This window comes from Neovison vison, chromosome 6, assembly GCF_020171115.1.
Source record: "Neovison vison isolate M4711 chromosome 6, ASM_NN_V1, whole genome shotgun sequence".
NCBI classification, from domain to species: domain Eukaryota; kingdom Metazoa; phylum Chordata; class Mammalia; order Carnivora; family Mustelidae; genus Neogale; species Neogale vison.
The window spans coordinates 130595720-130609778 of NC_058096.1; positions in this window are offsets into that span (position 1 = coordinate 130595720).

Genomic DNA, 14059 nt, shown 5'->3' on the forward strand with positions numbered 1-14059 from the left:
TCTTTATTTTCAGGATGTGAAGGTGGTGGTAGGGGGGCAAATCTAGAGGAGGAAGGAGAGGAAGGGAAGGAGAAAAAGGGTCCTCTTTGCAGAAATTTCTCCCTTGAACTCACTGGCAATAATGGATTCAGACTGGAGGAAGTGGTGGGTGAACATAGTCTGGTAGCCAAACTGACACCTGAGTATAGGGCAGAGAAAACTCTGTTTTCAAAATGAAGGCCCACCTGTTGTGAGGGGCCACATGGGGGTTGGCTCTTGGCCTCATACTCTGTTGGAAAAGCTGCTTGTGATGTAATCACTTTTCATTCGTCTTCTAGTAAATGGATCATTCTTATAATTTCAGCCTCCAACTTCTCTTGTTCTGTGCATTTAGAGCTTTCTTCATTCAAGTTCTGTTCTCAGGAAGTTAATTTCTCCTTAAACTTTTCAGTTTCCTCCAGGCTCCGGATTTCTGATGACTTTTTCTCTAGGCTAGAATTCTTCAAAGGTGACTCCAGTTTTTCATATCCCTTTTGAACAGAGTTAAGCCTGTCAAAGGGTTCACATTTTTTTCTGAATCAATGTTAGCATGCTCTGGGGCAAGTTTTTTTTCCCCCCTTTTAATAAAAAGTGGATTTTATTTGACCTAAATATTCTGAACGAAATAGGAGACTGTAAAAAATGTGACTCTCGCTCCCACAAGAAGCTATAGATGTCAAAGTACAGGCCAGGTCATCATGTAGAACAGCCACTGTCTCACACAGTTTTCCAAGGATTAGCTGGAAGTAAGGCTTTCTGGAGGTTCACAGCCCCTCCATGGCAATAACATCCCCCATCCCAAATCCTCCTTCAGTGGCGATGGCTGTCGCAGGATGATGACTGCTCTGTGTATTCCCTAGAATGAATCCCCTTTATTTTCAGGATGTGAAGGTGGTGGTAGGGGGGCAAATCTAGAGGAGGAAGGAGAGGAAGGGAAGGAGAAAAGGGTCCTCTTTGCAGAAATTGCTCCCTTGGGCTCACTGGCAATAATGGATTCAGACTGGAGGAAGTGGTGGGTGAACATAGTCTGGTAGCCAAGGTGAACCCAAACCCCCACCTGGCCACTGGGACAAACCATCAGTGGAGCTGATAGGGAGGAGAGCAGGTATGGCAAAGAATTTACCCTCTCCACAACTCTCCAGTGCTCTTTCTTCTCAGTCTCTTATATAAGTTTTAATTAGGAAAATTTTCAAATAAAAAAAAGTAGAATATTAGTATAATGAATATCCATTTACCTACTACCTAGATTCAACATTATTCAACATTAGCTGTTTATACTATTTCCCCTACCCACTCTTTTTCGTTCTTTAATTTTTTTTAGATGAGCCCCTGGAAAACAAACCATAGACATTCTGATACTTCAGCAGGCATTTCCAAAAAATAAGGACATCCTACTACATTAACTGTATAGCCTTGTGGTACTATGTGGTACCGATGCCTGAAAATCTCTTTGACAAAGGCAGGAAATAACATTTTAGCATATTTAGCTGTTTAGGTGTGTAGGGTGAGGTGGTGAGTGGTCTGTAGACATGGGTGAGGATCTCCTCAAATAGCCTGAACCGAACTGGATGAGGCATACATAAAAGTTTTTTAATTACTGTAAAAGGCACAAATATACCATAAACAAAGTGAAAGACAAGTGACAAAATTTGACAAACATACATGGTTTCTATCATGCAGATCAAAAGCTAATATTCTTAATATATAAAGAGCTCTTCTGAATCAATAAAGAGCTGAGCACCTCATTTTTAAATGGAAGGAGCATTTTAAAAGTGGTCATTTTGTTGTTGTTTTGCCTCTCCCATGCATAATTTTGCTTTGGGAAAATACTGGTTACTACTTGATGGAAATGTATAGTATGACACCACTCTCCCTACCCCAAGAATTAGCATGTAACAAACCAACCAGACCACATCACCCCTCAGGCACGCTGATTTGTCAGGGGCTGGCATGTTCCCAATGAGTCAATCTTTTGCAGATGCTTTAAGCTGTTACATATGTTATAAAATAAAAGGAAACCCCTCATTTTCTTTTTCTGGAATCACTAGCTTGAGGACAATGTAAGCCTGGAGCCATCTTTGCTGCTACATGGGAGAGATCCAGGCTAAGAAGTTGGATCACGGGGGTAAGATGGCAGGGGGAAAACAGATAAAGACAGAGAGAATGAATGATTTCATGATCATTTGTTTAAGGCCCCGGATCTAGACTTGTTTAAGAGCAGGTAATCCCCTAGGCTTCCCAGTTATAAAATCCAATAAATCTACAAGTGTGTTGGGTTTCTGTCATTCACCATGAAAGAATAGAGCCTAATATATCTGTTACTAAAACATCTACAGGAGAAAAAAAATTTTAAATGACCAGTTACCTAACTGCCAATAGAGGAACAATCTCAGGAGAAAACAAAACAGAACATTAAAATCAGATAATATGTTTTTATACACTCTATTTTCAAAGATTAAAAAGGTTGATAAATACTGAAAAAGTATAAAATTAAATACTGCTTAGGCTATAGGTGCACATGGAAGTAGGGGTAAGGGAGCACAGAGGTCTGACTAACCCTCCTGTCAGTCTAATACTTTTTGTCTTCCCTGGGCTAGATTTTGCTTCCAGAAATCCTTTTCTCATTTCATTCACTCTTCCTTTCAGTGAGCAGATGCTATGATCCACCACTTTCCCAAAGCCCCTGAGCTCCCTTGCTGTGGTTCATGGTTCAGTGGCTTAGTCCCAACACACTGACTTCTTCCTGGAAGGAGTTATTAGCATGCTCTGTGACTGAGCATCCTGAGGTCAGAGTCTCGTCTGCAGAAAATGAAGTTTCAGTTTCTTCACTATTAGCATACTTTTTCACACCATAGTTAAGATACATGTATACACACACATACAGGGGTATGTATGGCAAAGTGACTGAGTGGGGACTGTGGCATCTGACTACTGGGGTTCAAATCTTGGCTCTGAATCTTACTAGATACATGACCCTAGAAAGTATACTTAACCCCTCAGTCTCTTCATCTGGAAAATGGGGATAATAAAAACACCTACCTCATTGTTTTGAGAGTAAAGGAATACATATGCAAAGTCTTCAGCACAGCACTTTGCACATAGGTTGCCATCAGCACGTGTAATTATCATTCCTTTATAGGCATACATGTTTCCAGAAATCTTTATGAAAATTTATTCACAAGTGACAGAAACCAATGCCAAAGTAGCTTGTGTGAAGAAGACAACTTATGAGCTCATTTAACTGGGGAGTCCAGAGGTTGAGCTCACCTTGAGCCTGGTTATTTTCAAAGTTCAAATAATGTCAAAGGTTGCTAGTTGCTTAAAATTATCATTGAGTCTTATAATTGTGGTCTTAAATGTATGACAGAGTTAAAAAGTCAAGATTCAAATCCCAGTTTTACCACTTGTCAAGGTGTGAATTTGGGAGAGTCAATCCCTGTCTTTGTCTTTTGTCTCTCAGTTTCCACAATAGAATGATGTGCTGGAGTGGCTTTGTGTGAATTCACCTAATAAACAAAACAATGATTTCACCGTGTCCATAACACGGCACCCACCACGGAAGTCCAACAACATTCACGCACAAAGCACACCAAAAATCAACTTGTAAGGTCATGTGACAAATCATATAGGGGAAAAAGGACACTGTGTGCTTGCACACATTAGGAGTGTCGTCGTTATTGGATCTGGGCCACCGAGCTGATCCTGCACATCTGCTGTCTTTCATTCTTTTTCTGTTCTTTCTGGTTTTCTTTTCTTTCTTTTCTTTTTCTCCTGCCCCGCCCCCCCTTTGGCTAAGTAACAGATTGCTCCACTTCCTAGCAACAGCCATCCCATTGTCTTGTCTTGACCAGGTATATAGAGGACAAATCCTTCTGAATTTGTAGATTAGAGGCAACAAATTCCACCCTTCTCCCCCTCAACCCCATATTATTAGGCCTCTACATCTGTGAAGCTTGTATATAGGTGTGGCTTCTTACAAGGATAAAATCACTGACACCTTTAGTAATGCATGCATCCAGGTCAACACTAACAGTGGAACTAAAAGGCACTTTCTAATTATCAACAAAGGGAATCTTTCTGCACATTTGGGAGACTTCAGTTTTGAAATGCAAGAGGTGCAAGAGATCTCAAAGGTCATTGTGTCCAACTCCTTCATTTAACTGTAGGAAGTCCAGAAAGGAACCCCCAGGTACCCATGGTCACACAGATAATGACAGCTTTTATCAGAACCAGGGCTTCTGTTCCCTGAGTCAGTGACCTGTTTGCTTCAGAACAGCCTGTCTAATACCAGCTAGATGATTAAACTCCCCTTCTTTAGCTTTTGCTTGTGCATTTTCTCTGGTGGTTTTTAAAGTCTTGCATTGCTACCATTTCTCTGGGCCCTCCTGACTACAGGCCAACCCTCTATGCTGACATGTGTTCAGATAAGTGAGTTCATTTCAACAAACATATAAGCAAACATAAGCACATGTAGTGATTTCAAAGCTGATTTGGCTAATTTATATCATTGTTCCACTTCATCAAAGCAAATCACCAGGAATGAATACTCATGCACACTCATTGCAATGAAATACTCTTGGCAATCTCTGATCCTTGAAACTGGAGAGGACGTTAATTGTGGCCCAGTTATGCCCAGAGTTTTGTGTATTTTCCCTATTCAACACTCAGCCAGAATTCATTATGGGTTTGTATCTTCTCTGATGATTGTATCTTATAGCTTATCTTTAGGGTCATCCTCTTGCTGGGTGACTGCTTTTGCCACAGGTTGGTCACTGAGGCAGGTGGTGTGGCCAGTAAATGAAGGGAATTGGTTGTAAGGAAAGAGCAGAGGGGCCTTTGGAGAGAAATAGCATTGTTTACAGGATTGAACCTAAGAAACACAGCTCAATATATAAGTATGTTTTGATTATCTACCTAGAGGCATGTGTTGTGAATGTAAAATGCATTGTATATATTCAGTATTTCTTGAGTCAACAAATGAAAAAACAAATGGACAATAAAACAAAAGTCCATCTAAGTTTCACCTCCACTTTACAGATACACTGCTTTGCCATCTGAAGCTAAGTCCAATCTTCCTATTTAAGTCCTCACCTGACTTGACTTATAAGCAGCATTTGACGAGTTGATCGTCCCCTCCTCTTTGACACATGCTCTTCTCTTGGCTTTGAGGATACCACACTGTTGATTTTCCTCTAACTTAACTTTTTGCTCTTCTCATTCGCTGGCTGATGTTCCTCATGTTCCCAACGTCTAAATTTTTGAGTGACCCAGGGCTCGGTATTTAATCCTTTTCTCTTATTTTATACACAATCATCCCCTAGTTCATTTTGTCCAGGTCCATGACTGCTCAAGTCATATTGATAACCTGGACGTGCTTTCTGAACTCCCAATCTGTTTATCTAACAACGTACTTATATTTCCGCCTGGATTACAAACCTAACATGACTATCAGCGATCTCATCTCTGCCCCCTAAACCTGCTCCTTCTGCCATCTTCCCATTTCAGTTAATGGCAACTTCATCCTTCCAGCTGTTCAGGTCAAATCCCTGGAGTCATCCTGTCCTCATCACTCAGGTGGAGATAATCCCCCAAGGCATGGTGGAACCACAGGATAAAAGGAGCCTGTATTCTGGAATGGACCACACTTGCTTTACAGTAAGACTAACTACCTACTTATAGAATGTTACATGAAAGAGAGAAGTCCTAAATTATAAAAGCCACTATATTTTTGGATCTCTTTGTCTTACTGGCTTACTTAACCTGTTCCCCAACTAACACAGGAGGTGAGTAACTAGAAGTTGTGATGTAGAAATCATTCTTTTGAGAAGTCTGAGTATGTGAGGAAGAAAGAGAACTAAATAAAACCATTGCTGGAATGTTTTATTGAAAAGATTATGAGGGGGAAGCTGCTGAAATTCTATCAGTTCACTGAGATACAACCCTGTGCTCTGACATGGTAAGTTTGCTGAATGTTCCCCAGAAAATCCAGCTCACTCAGGACTTTGAGAGCAAAGGTGGTTCTAGAGTGCCTAAATGTCTGAGCTCTGTCTACAACACTACTCCTTCTTCTTGAGGTAATATACACTGCGTATTTTTAAATAATGGCATTGATGACCCATAGTAGGAAGCATAGATTTAGCAAGTTACTTAGTCCTTACATGGATGAGATTTTGTACTAAAACATTCATTCTCATATATCCCTCTTATAGCAAAAAGTGTATATCTGAAGTTTGACCGGTCAAGGGTGATGAAAATAACAAAAGGAAATAAAAATACCAACAACTCTCAATTATTAAGCACCTAAAATATATCCTAGGCTATGTAGGTGCTGCCTGCAAAAATCTGCAAATCGGGTCTTACCACCTATAGCAATTAACCATAATTCTCATACCATTAGTTGTTTCCTGAATTTTTCTCTGGTGGCCTGGATCACTATGTGACTTTGTCTGACATTGGTCTGAGTTTGCAGGCTTGCATTTTACTGGCCACTTATTCAATTTTTAAAAAAGAATTTTAAAATTTTTAAAAGTAATCTCTATACCCAATGTGAGGCTCGAACTTGCAACCCCAAGATCAAGAGTTGCATGTTCCACTGACAGAGCCAGCCAGGTGGCCCTGGCCATTTCCTCTATTGAGGCACATTAATGAAATCTAAAGTAGGCAGGAACATTTTAATATAGCTGCAGAAGGCTATGGGCTTAGAAGTGGGCTTTCATTTATGGCAAGCATCAATCTATTCTTAATACATATCTCAGAATTCAATGGTTTGGATCCAAAAGATTTAATACCAGGGCAGCTTGAACTGTAAGGTTCTAAAAATAGATAAGTCTAATATTCAGAGTGAAACCTATGTTAGATTTTATAGCATATAAAATATTCTAAATGTTCACTCTCTGGAGTCAATGAAGAATCCCTTATGCTTCCTGAAATTGGCAGACGGAAGTCATCTTCAGGGATTGAATACTAGGGACCTCCATTTGACCTAGAATGGGTAATCAGTGGACCTAGGTCAGACGTTTTATCTATGATTCCCAGTAAGTATGCATGTCTAGCCTGGCAATGAAGACAAGGAAGGATAAAGGAGTAAAATAAAAGGTGTAGGACTGGTGGTGGAAGAAAAAGTACAAACTAGCCACAAAATAGTGGAAATCTTCTCATGGTGAAGATCTATTAGATATATATGAATGTCGGGGAGGTTTTTTTCACAAAATTTAGCCACACCAGCCATCAGCATATATGATAGAATATTAATTGAAGTCATTATCTTTCACTGAAACTATAACACAGTCCAGACTAGAAACAGATGGAGAGCAGATGACCCTCTTGAGACAAAGAGAAGTGACACTCACAGCCTTAGCCACATTTACAGAAGTGAAAGATGATACATGCAGGTCCATTTATCTTTAAAGGAGGGATGTCTGTTTCTCCAAGTACTCTGTTTACCCACATGAGGGAGAGGATTCTATCTAATCCTTAAGTCACCAAAGTTGCAGGTGAGTATTTCACTGGAGGACATAGAGGACTTCACTCTGGAGCTCAAAGACTCACCTTGGCTCTCATGTATCAGTAAGTTCCATAAGGAAAGGACACTTACCCAGACATTTCAGATACCTTCCCAGGACCAAGAAGAGGCACATACGTGATCCCAAGTTGGCCTCCAGATGTAATTGTTACAAATCAGTAATTTTCAAATGTTTTGCTCACTACCTGTAGTAAGAAATACATTTAATTTTGAATCCTTGTACATATATTCACACCTTTGTGTACATTTAACTGAATCAAGTTTTTTGTGCAATGTGGGAGGGAGGCTGCAATAAGGCTTGAGACGAGGACCAAACCAGGCCCTGACTTGTGCCTCCTTTAAAGTCCGAATAACCTAACAAAAGGTTTAGGACGGGAAAAGTTGAGTAGCACTGAGAAAGGGTCTGTGCTGTGTGTTGTGCGCTCGCCTACATGACTTCCCACACGCTTGCTAAACAAATGAGAACAGTTCGGTTGGGGTCATAAGGTCGTGGCTGGTCCTTGCTGCCCTAGTACAGCCCATAAATTACTTTCAGGTTTGCTGTATCAATACAGAACACTTGTACTGGCATCAGCCATTTGGCATCATGAGGTCTGCTTATAGTTAAATGTGAAACTTACTATGGAAACTCGTTGTGGTTTAACTAGACACAGATGCATTGCTTCTCCTATTTTCACTATATATATGGCCTTAGTGCTTTGAATAAACTTAGCACTGTTGGACATCCTCCTCAGTGCTCCTCCTGCCCCCATCTCTCTGCTTCTCGAATTCTTTTCTTCATCCTCTTACCCTCACGTTCCTGGTCGATTTGTCTCGCTGATCGCGACAGTGCAATAATAATTTTTCTTAGTGTGTGTAATGTACCTAATATTTTCCATTCTATTCTATTTAATCATATTGTAAAATTGCTGGTTGGACTTACTATTGATTACACAAAGTACTAATGGCATGGTAACATGAAGTTTTAAAAACAACGCTTTTGATTAATAGAATGGAGAGATTCCTGTAAATCAGTCCACTAACAGGTTAGATTTTTTTTCTTATTGGTTTATAGACTTGGCTTCTTCTTCCTTAAATCTTATAAAGCAACAACCTTTTCTGTGACATCTCAAAGTATATAGCCTGTCTATATCTATGTAGCTTGCAGCAGCCTGTATCTAGCTGGCTTGAGCCCAGACCTGCCTGCCCAGCTCTGTAAAAGAAGCACTCAGGAGATTGGAGATGAGGAAGGAGAAGTGGGTGTCAAGAAGGTAGGAATCTATTCTTATCATGAAAGCTTTCCCTTTATAAACTATTCTGTCACTGGCATTGTGGGGCAGGCAGAGAAGTAAAATGGGCAAACTGACAGTAAGAATGAAGGAAACAATGAATTTGGAGTAGGCAACCAACATCTCCTGCAAAAACAACAATGTAAGTGATAATGGCTACTACTATACATAGCCCACCTGCAGTGTGCTAGGTACTGTGCTTTGTATATTCTATGTATTATCTCACTTCCACCTCACAAAACTCCTCTGAGGTAGATAATATTATTTTATCATTACTTTTTACCCTACTTTAAATTTTGCCATCTTTTTTTAATTGAAGTACAATTGCCATACCATATTATATTAGATTCATATGGACAACATACAATTTGACACTTGTATACATTATGAATTGACCACCACAGAAACCACATAAACTTGACTAGTTAAATAAAAATTTTACAAGGCTGACTAAAGACATGGATCCCTGTAGATTGATCTTTTCAGTTATATGCAGTTTATGAGATAAACTGGACCCAAATTATTGGTAGCTTGGGTACATTGGGACATTTGCCAAGTCCCATTAGTGAAGCTCACATACAGTGAGCTGTGACAGAGCTTATGGGGTTAGCAAATGGGCCAAGGGTTCCTGAATGTTAGATCAAGTTGGGAAGAGAAAAGCAAAGTAGTGATTAGAGGTGAAGGGAGAGAGACAAAAACATACATAACACTTTAGGGCAAGACAAAGTTGTAATGGAGAAGAAAAGTAGAAATGCTGGTGGGCAGTGAGCTGAAAGACAAGGCACAAGGCACAAAGGTCAGGTGTAGGTCAGGTAAGGGATCCGGTAATGATTCAGTGACTGAGGGTGCAGACTGGAGGAGTATCTCACCTCAGCATGCACCACAGAGCAGGATGTGGGAATCAGAGGATCATACCAGGAAGCAAGGAGACTTTAGAAAAGAGGCTTGGGGGAAGGAGTTTTGAGGAGGATTTCACCCTTTCAAGTGACTCTCAGCTAACACATCTCCTGGAGAAGAACATTTTCATGGAAAAATGTTTTATTCTCCATTCCATCCTTGCATCTCCACCTGCTGGTAAGGGACCTCATGTGGCTGGAGCTTCTTCATTTTTCCTTTGAAATATTGGGTTAGGGTTAAAGGCTCAAGAAAGTGACAAAGAGGAAAGCAATCAATAAGTTCAAAGGATTTAGAGAAAGCCCTAGAAGACAGGTTATTAATTTAATTGAGTGGTAACACAGTTCACACCTCTTACCCACTTCCAACAAAGTGTAAGATAGATATCCTTTAGAAGTTACATTCTTTCCTTTTTTCATAACTCTTTCCTAAAATATGTGAATTTGTGATTGAATAATCAAGTATTGCAAGTCCCCAACATCTCATGGATGAATCTAGATTCTTTGACTCAAAAACTGAGCTGGAAAAAGATTTATAATCATGTAGTTGAATTGTTTCCTCAAACAACCTTAAACCACAGAATACTTTCTCTCTTTCTTCTTCCTCCTCCTCCTTCTCCTCCTTCTATTTCTCCTAATTTAAACCTTACATGGAATCTCAAAACATAAAAAAAATAAAAACTGAGCTGCTCAACTGGACAGTAGAGTAGTATAACTATCCTTTGACCTCCCAAGGTGTCCCATGAGTGATAACCACTGATGTGGTTCAAGTCTCTCATTTTATAATAGAGTTTGAGGCTCAGAGAGGGAAGTGATATGTCCCCAAGCCACACAGCTGGTTTTATAAATAGGTCTGGAAACAAGAGGGTTGTTAGATCATCATAGTAGCATATTTTCTAAATTACTCAAAAACAAAAACCATTTTGTGCCTTGGTTAAAGCTATACTTTCTAAAATCACTGCTTTTCAAATACCCAAATCCTACCAACCACCCAAAGAAACTGAATATATGAAATATATTTCATATGAAATATATGAAACTGAAAAGAAATATATGATATCCTGGAGATACCATATATTCCCAACAGGTGCATAACAGCTTCCTATAGAGCCTGGAGCTCTATGGCTGTGGCTGCTCCTCCCCAGGCACCTGTATAGATTCCAAACTTGAAATATGAGGGAATTGGGAGAGTTTATAAAAAGACGTCTGTGGGGACCCTGGAGGGCTGTATCTCACAGGCATAGCTGTCTGGGATTTCAACTAAAATAGTCTTGCATTTTAATACTTTACAACTAGGAGTGAATGTTTTTGCTTTCCTTAGGCTTGATCAGCAGTCACCAGAAGGAAATAACAATGAACAGTAAAGAAGAGAAAACTGTACAGGAATGACAAGAAAGTAGCAAATATCTGACAGGTAGATCAAGGAGCAGGAGCCATCAGACCATGGAACTATGCCCCCCCACACACACACATACACACACAGATATGCAAACACCGCTCCCTAAGAGTTTAGGCCACAGGAGTAGTTCTGCCACCCCTGTGCATTGGCAATCTTGCTACACACACCTAAAGGGATATTATGTTCACATCCTAAACACTGATGAGCACCACTCTCTAACTTTTGTCTGCCCACCCCTCTAAAGCCTCTCAACTGAGAGCTTGAGGGAGGAGAGGAAGATGAAAATGACAATAGTCAAAGAGAAGATACAACCCTCATCTTTCTTTGTAGTAAATCAAATTATGCCAACATCCAGGGTTACTTGTGTCATTTTGGTTCCTTTGCCAACACACTTACATAGTGGAATTAAGATTAACATCATTTCCATATATTAAATTGAAATTTCCTCTGTAACTCTCATACAATTTGGCCCTGATATGAAAGACTTCAGTCAAAGAATGTGTAGCTGGGTAAGACAGGCAGTCAAATGCTAAAGATAATCATTATTATTAGCATTATGCCAATTATTCATCATGAGATTACAGAAGTAAAAAGCATTTAGATTTCATTCTGAATCAAGTGTCTGTCTCTTCAACTAGACAAAGGGAGGACCAGTTCTCTCTAGAGCCCATGGTCCATCTCACCAGGACTATGCTGATGATCATAAAGGTATTAAGATGATGGGGTACCAGAGTGGCTCTAAACAGAGCATAGGATATGCAAAACATCTTTTTCAACAGTATGACAGTCAGTGTTAAAGATATTACCATGTGTTGAGATGAAAATTTTTAAAAAGAAAAAAACTTCTGAAATCCAGTAATCTTTTGCCAGCTTCTGGAGCATCATGACTGGAAAAACTTCAGTTGGCAAGCACACATATAGAAAGTAGGGGTTAGGAGAAAAACTATAAAAATGTATTAATATGCATTTTAAGCCCAAAATAAACAGAAGTTTTAGCAAGCAGCCATGTTCTTTCTCAACCAGAGTTTGTAGCATAATCAGTTCTTTATTATTCAGAGAACATTGCCATGGCTCTGTGACCTGAAGAAGAGGGAGTGTCCTCAGATTTAAAGTTATGTGCATTCAACATCTTTGCTAAATTTTAATATCATCCCTTCTGGCTTGAAACTTCATGCCTTTGATACTTGCATTCTTTTTAGTTTTAGTTTTACAGGTCTCAGCAAAATATGTTTGTAATCCCCAGGCAAAGCGACAAATTCTGGGACTGCCCAAGGACATATTTTTCTGACTAACTTTTCTATCCATAAATTGACCACTGGAACTCAAAGAGACCTCATTTTATAGACTGTCTCGTGTAGTTTATAGGATGGGGCAGCATTATCTGTTGTCTTCTTTGGAGACTATATTAGGGTTCTCCAAAGAAACAGAACTAGTAAGATCTATGTCTATACATCTAATCTATAAGATATGTTCATGGGGTTATAGAAGCTTAGAAATCCCAGTCGGATCTCCACAGCTGGAGACCCAGGAAAGCTAGCGATGTAATTCAATTTGAGTCCAAACCCCTGAGAATTGAGGGACTAATGGTGTTAAGTCTCAATCTGACTCTGAGAACCAGGAGCATTGATGCTCAAGGTCAAAAGAAAACGAATGTCTCAGCTCAAGCAGAGAGAGAAAATTCACCTGTTCTCTGCCTTTTTGTTCTATTCAGGCTTTAGGTGGATTGGATGATGTCCATCTACATTAATGAAGGTTAGTCTCTTTATTCAGTCTATAGACTCAAATACTAATACCCTCACAGACACACCCAGAAATAATATTTTACTAGTTATCTGGGTATCCCAATTAAGTTGACACAAAATGTTAGTCTTTAAAGGAACTGAGGTAAAATACCCAAATGGTGGCCTGTCCACTTATATCATTAAAGTCATGTAGTTACAACTCAGAATTTCTACATTTGAGTCCAAAGATCATTTTCTGCAATACCCAAGATGGCAAATACATTTCATATCAAGTGTCAAATGTGATTGATTGATTGGCAAGGACTGCCTGGACTCCTGTTAAGAAGGTGAATGGGGATTTACCAGAAGAGGGTACTGTAATTGATTGGTGATGTCTGCTACAGTCGAGTGTTAGAGGCGTGGCACTAGGAAGGGGGCATATTTGCTGAACCTAAACAACACTCCTCTACGAAAGTTATCTTTTCAATAAACCATCCCTAAAGAATAAGTAAACTATACTATTATTTACAAATAGCTTTCCACAAACTCATCTAGTTTCTACAAACTCTTACTTCTCCTGTGGATTCAGTTCAAACATGACTTCTTCAGGGAACTTTGTTCTTACTATTTTTAGGTCATTTTCTATTATACATGCTCATTTTACCAGCTTTCATCCTGCCTTCTCTTCTGACTCAGTTGAAATTTCTATTCATTTGTTTAATCATTGGATCGATAGCTATGTGTTCCAATCTTCCAGCCAGTGAGTTCATGAGAGCAAAGGCATGTTCTGTTTGGCTCACCATGGCAACCCCAGTGTCTGTCATACTTCCTAACACTTAGCAGACACTCATTAAACATTTTCCAAATGAATTGAAAAGGAGGCATTTATTTTTCTCTTAAATTTCTCTGAGACTCAGGTCAGATTTGTTACCTTTCCAAAGCCTAAGGCATATGCATACTTACCTATCAGATCACGTTTACAAACTTAGAATACATTGGAATTTGAAATCCTAGGCTTACAAGTGTCTAGATTTGCTCTCAATCATGCTTTCTTCCATACCTACAATATACACATTATCTGCATTTTTATATGAAGATGTTCATTTGAGGTTATGATAAATGCTGGCAGAGCCAGGAAGAGAAACAAAAATCTTTGTATTTGAATAGAGGAAATATGGTGTAGTGTATGGAGGACTAGACCGAGTCCTAGCCCTGTCACTTACTAGTGTAGAAACCTT